This window comes from Nicotiana tabacum, chromosome 7 (assembly GCF_000715075.1).
Source record: "Nicotiana tabacum cultivar K326 chromosome 7, ASM71507v2, whole genome shotgun sequence".
NCBI classification, from domain to species: domain Eukaryota; kingdom Viridiplantae; phylum Streptophyta; class Magnoliopsida; order Solanales; family Solanaceae; genus Nicotiana; species Nicotiana tabacum.
The window spans coordinates 35499788-35506108 of record NC_134086.1 but is presented as its reverse complement, the minus strand read 5'-3'; positions in this window follow the sequence as shown (position 1 = coordinate 35506108).

The following is a 6321-nucleotide window of genomic DNA, read 5'->3' as shown; positions in this document are numbered from 1 at the left end:
AATGGTAGTTACGGGTTCAATTGAACCCGTAACTTTTGACGCGGAGTAAAAATTTATGTGTAAAAATTTATTAAAATTGTAAAAATAATAGATTTGAACCCACAACTTTAAAAATATAGTGGGTTCAATATTAAAAATCTTAAAAGTTGAATCCATAAAGTTTAAATCCCGGATCCGCCTTTAACCATAAGCTAGTATTTCTATATAATTTTATGAAGATTTTGATGTGTAGTGCAATGTGAACCCATGGTCAAAAATTGGTGTTGGGTCCCTATGTTCAGACTTCATATTCTTCCCACATATTCTATTTCTTTTTTACCTCTTATTTTCTTCTCTTTTCTCTAATTTTCTGCTCTATTACTTCATGTTTGAGATTTGTTTCTATCTGGAATTACTCTAAATTTATTTTATCGAAGTGATTAAAAGATCTAAGAGAATAAGACTTAATCATATTTTTATTCAAAAATTTTTAATATAAATAAATAGTTTGATTTTTAGTAAGCAATTCACATATAAATAATTAATCATATGGTTTAAGGGCTTTTCGATGTTTTTGTGCTTCCTTTTGAATTAAAACGTGCACAAGTTTCAATTTTACTGCATTAATTTTTCACTAGCATTTTGCTTTTCCTTTTTACTTAATAAAGTAAGAACGAAATCGATTTATGATCATATTATTTACTAAGTATATAACTGATAATATTAATGATATAAAATAAAATTTTAAAATTTACCAAGTATGGAATAACAGCAAAATTGATCAGTCGTAAACACTATGAAAGTTTTAGCCTTACGTTAAAGCTAGCGGTGCACTCATGATCTTAAAATTTTGAATTTGTTTCCGTGTGAGATCTGAGAAGGATAGTGTATATGCAAATCTTATTCTTACTTTGTGAAGATAGAGAGGCATAAAGTCTCGACTTAAGGAAAGAGATATGAGATGACATGAAATAAAGAGTTAGAGATGGCTAGAAAACGGAAGAGTTGAGATATTTTTTTAAAAGAAATTGACTCTATTCATAAGTTCCATAAGTGACGAAAGTAAATCTCTTATTTGGCAGAAAACATTCTCTTGAAACGAATAAATGTAAATGAATAAGCATAATTCCAAGTAATTTCAGCGGGTGAATAGTTAAAATATTTATTTAAAGGGCTGCAGAATATTATTAATGTTTTAGAGGAGATGGTTTGGTTAGCAGCCAGGGAGTGAATGGGTGGGAGGAGTTGATCCACGAATTCAATTATGAAGGGAGGATAGTGACTAGAAATAGGGTAAGCTAGACAGTAGAGTGAATAATAGGTTATGGCTAGAGTAAAATTTTAAGCAATGTTTACCTCAAATCATATTTATTGATATGATACAATGATAATTATATACACATAACTAGGGGTGTACAAAGAAAACCGACAAACCGCACCAACCCGATAATCCGAGTCAAACCGAGAAAAAAACCCGACTATGGTTTGGTTTGATTTGGTTTGGTGTTGGAAAAAAATCCGATCATAATTGGTTTGGTTTGGTTTGGTTTTAACTAAAGAAAGTCAAACCGAAACCAAACCAACCCGACATTACATATATAGAAATTTTAGATATATTTAATATATAAATATATTTATTGTGATGTAATTTATAAATATTTCTTAAGATTTTTCATAATTTTATCTTTTATGGTATTATTTCAAGGTTAGACTTAGAATTTTTGAATGTTCCAATAAGTTTTATAGCCATGTGACTTGAAGGTATTATTTCAAGCTGTAGACATATGATTTTTGACCCTCCCCAAGAGTTTTTATATATTAGCGTAAAATATTTAATTTAGGCATAATATAGATATTTTAAGTAATTTTGACTCTTTTACTTTATTTTATTACAAGAAAACAAAAAATCACAAAAATAGGTTCATTAATGTTTTGTAGTCCTTTTTAATAATAAAAAAAAATCTTAAAAAATATATACAACAATAGTATCCTATTTTTATTTTAATATGATATTTGAAAATACCAAAAATAGATTTGTTTTAATGGTTAGTTTTATTTTAATAATTATTTGAATAGTAGGAATAATTAACAAATGGACCCATATTTTTAATCCCATTCGCAGCGAAAGAATAGAGCTTGGGCTCGAGCAACCCATCTTTAGGCCTAATTTTGGACCTAGCCCACAATTGCCAAGCCCACAATTCCTAGGCCCATACCCCTTAACCTAAAACCCTACCAAAAACCTAGACTCTACCTATAAATTAGTACCTGAAAATCTAAGGGGGAAAAACACAAAAAGAGGCGGAAGAGAACGAAATAAGGTTGAACGATTTTTTTGACAAAGGAAAAAAGTTGAACGAAGGAGAGGAACAGAAGGTAACAAAAAGGGATGAAAACGAAAAAGAATGAACGAAAAGAACGAAAAAAGTTGCGCATGAAGGAACGGACAAAAAGCAAGCAGCAGCTCTAAGGCTGCGCAAAAACGAGGCCCGCCGCGCGTCTTCTTCTTCGCACCCCACCACCCCCTGAAACCAACGAACTCAATCTCCACATCTCCATAGCTGCAGACCCAACCCCATCGGACCTCCATCTCGTCGACACCCCTAAAAACCCAGCAGCAGCCTTATACGGACCCCTCCCAGTCCTTCATCTTCTTCAACATCAGAAAACCAAGGAACCCATCTTCTTCGCGATAAACCTGAAGCAGCTAAACAGAGCTCGACCAGCCGACAACATTCAGTCCAAACGGAAAACAAGTCGAGAATAGTAAAGAAAACAAAATAAGTAAAAGTTGAAAACAGTACGGGTCCAAAAGCTCATTTCGAGTTCTTTTCCAGCGAGATCTTCGGTCCGTCGAGGTTGCTGGTCTGAGGTCCATTCGTGGGTGACCTTGTTTTCAATGTGAATGATTCGAAACTATACGATCTGTTTAATCAGGTTGGTCGCAACTCATTTGAATTCTCAAAGCATTGAATTTGCATTTTTTCATAAGTTCTGTTATGTCGCTTCTAATCCGTTTGAATTTTCATTTTTATAAGTGCTATTATGTCGTCTCTGTGCACAACCATCTTTATATATATGGGTAAAACTTTTAGAAGTACAATCACCTAATGATTCTTTGCTTGAGTTTTCCGTATTTAAATCATGTTGCCGAGTTGTTACTCGTATTTGAAGTTGGGATATTACAGTGGATGTATGTTTTGGTTTTGGTTTGTGCTCAAAGGAAATTGACTGATTTCAAATAGCCATTTTGTGGCTTTATATTTAGAAAGTCGATTAGTTTTTTTTATCAAAATTAGCCTCCCGGGTGCAAAGTTTGAAAGGTCTCGCTACATTTTGTTGATCTTCTGAAGGAGAAGTCTTATTCCACTGCTAAATCGTATATGGTAGTATTGAGTGTTGGTGATAATTGTGAAGATATGTTAAGAGATAGCGCGTTAGTATTTGTGAAATTTGATTGTGCTCGATTGTTATAGTTGAATACAAATCCCTGCTTTAAAGAAATCGAGGCGCGCCGTGCCGAGCAAAATCCCAAAATGCATGGCCCTCGCTTAGTTAATATTTTAATCCTTAGAATTCGAGGCGTGCCATGTAGCGAATAATCTATGGCCCTCGCATTAATATTAACTTAGTATAAAATAATCTTAAACACTCGTAGTTTGCTTTAGGCTTAACTTAGACTACTATTGTGACTGTGTATACGTTCGCGGACTATTAAAAAGAGTCAATCTTTCCTCGATTCGGGATTCTAAACCGGTGACTTGGGACACCATAAATCTCCCAAGTGGCGACGCTGAATCTTTAAATGAAATAATCCTGTTTCGATTGTCCTTTAATTGGAAAAACTCCCTTGTATTTATACCCTTCCAGGGGTGTAGGTAAAAAGGAGGTGTGACAACCATTAACATTAGTAAATTAAATAATGCTAACAAAAGCTCAAACCAAAAATCAATACTAATACTAACAAAAGACATTCAATTCAATATTACAAACGGGAATATATTGAATATCTATTTTTTGTTTTGCAATAATTTAGATAAAAATGCATAACCTATTTTTTTTAGTGTTTAATCATGTAATTAATACTCCCTTATTAGTCTACTTATTTTAGCATGACTTAGTACTTTTAGATTATGTTTATTTTTATTATGACTTTTTAATTAGCAATATTTATATTACATAATTTTATTATCTTTATTATTGAATATTTTAGGATAATGCCATGACACATCTCACATTTTGTATTACTTTAGTTGTATATTACTAGGATTAAAGAAATATTTTGAGCACAATTTATATGTTTTGTTCTACGAAGATTTTACCGAAAAAACCCTGAAAAAACCCGAAAAACCCGAAAACCCGAGAAAACCCAAGAAAAACCGAGAGTGAAAATCTGAGTTTTATTGGTTTGGTTTGGTCTTTAGATTTAATAACCCGACACAATTGGTTTGGTTTGGTAATTGTAAAATCCGAACCAACCCGACCTATGTACACACCCCTACACATAACAGAGGCGGATGTAGTATATTTACGAATTCAACCAACGACAGCATTATTCCACACTGAGTATTAGGGGTGTACAAAGGAAACTGGCAAACCGCACCAATCTGATAATTTGAGTCAAACCGAGAGAAAAAACCCGATTATGGTTTGGTTTGATTTGGTTTGGTGTTGGAAAAAAAACCGAACATACTTGGTTTGGTTTGGTTTTAACTAAAGAAAGTCAAATCAAAACCAAACCAAACTCACATTACATACATAGAAATTTTAAATATATTTAATATATAAATATACTCATTGTGATGTAATTTATAAATATTTCTTAAAAAATTTCATAATTTTATCTTTTAAGGTATTATTTCAAGGTTGGACTTAGAACTTTTGAATGTTCAATAAGTTTTATAGCTATTAACATTAGTAAATTAAATAACGCTAACAAAAGCCCAAACCCAAATCAGATTGTCCTTTAATTGGAAAAACTCCCTTGTATTTATACCCTTCCAGGGGTGTAGGTAAAAAGGAGGTGTGACAGCTCTGACGACTCTGCTGGGGATCGAACCCAGAATCTCTGGTTCAGGGTTCAGAATTCGAGCTTATTAATATGATTTTGCTTGGCTTTATTTATTGTTGATATTACTATATTCTGTGAACCTTTTTGTGCTAATTACTATCTGTTTATTGCTTTAATATTGTCTGGATTGTATATAACTGTCTTCTTACGCCACCCATCTGAGTCTTCTGAAAATGGTGCATACGTTCGCGTAGCCCACTTTTTCTGTAGAAATTATACCAAATAGAATGAGGCTGGGCAAGCGACAAGGCCGGGTTGACTTCAGTGCTCCCGGTACGTCGCCCCCTCCTCGGCCCCAGTTGTCCTCTCGGGTACCCTAAGTCTAGACCAAAACCGCAGAGTTTAAACCTAGAAAAACACAGCCTCATGTCGGATCTCTAGTAGGAACGTTTGTTTGCATCATGTGCATTTTGACTTTGGAGACTCAACACAGGGGTTGGGTCTGTCTAGGACAGGTGCACCTGAAATGAAAAGACCATCTTGATGCATCCTATGTGCTACATGTTGCATTTATTCAAGGGTAAAAAGGTCATTTGGCGGACCAATGATAGTTGAGGGCAAGTGAAAAAATGAAAAAAATGAAAAAAGGGAAAAAGAGAGGGTGAAGTGTGAGGATAAAGCGAGCGGGGCCTAATTAGGTTATCTGTTACATTTTTGTTTAAAAAAAAGAGAAGAGCTTGAAAATTGAAAAGATTTTGCACTTTTTATCATTTTTCAAAAATAAAAAAAAAATCGAAAAAAAGAGAAAAGAAAATCCAAAAAGATTTTATATGTTTCATCATTGTTCGAAAAAAAAAAGAAAAAAAATGTGTTTTCTTTATGTGAGTTGTTTTTATTATTCTCGCCCGTATCCAATCTGCCCGAACTACGCATACCTGATTCTCGTCTCTCGGGGCGTGATACGTAGGCAACCCACATAGGGTCCGGTCTTCCTAGTAAATCTTATGTTCTTGGCTTTGCGGGGTCTTAGCCAAATTTTGCACTTCTAGCCACCTTTTAGCCAAATAAGCCATCTTGCAAAAATAGCCTTAATCATGTCTTGCATGTGTCTTAGGGAATGTTATTGTCTCACATAGTGTTGGTTTAGGCTTTCTTATACAGGTGTGGATTTATTTACCGAAGTTTGAGCATGACAGACACCCCGTGACCATCCGGTCAGGATTGCATTCAGAAGTTGCTTAAAAAGATTTTTATATTTGTTATTTTTATTTTATTTTTATGTTTTTTTTATGTCGTCTTTTACTTTCTAGTTTTGTACAGTAATGTCAAGT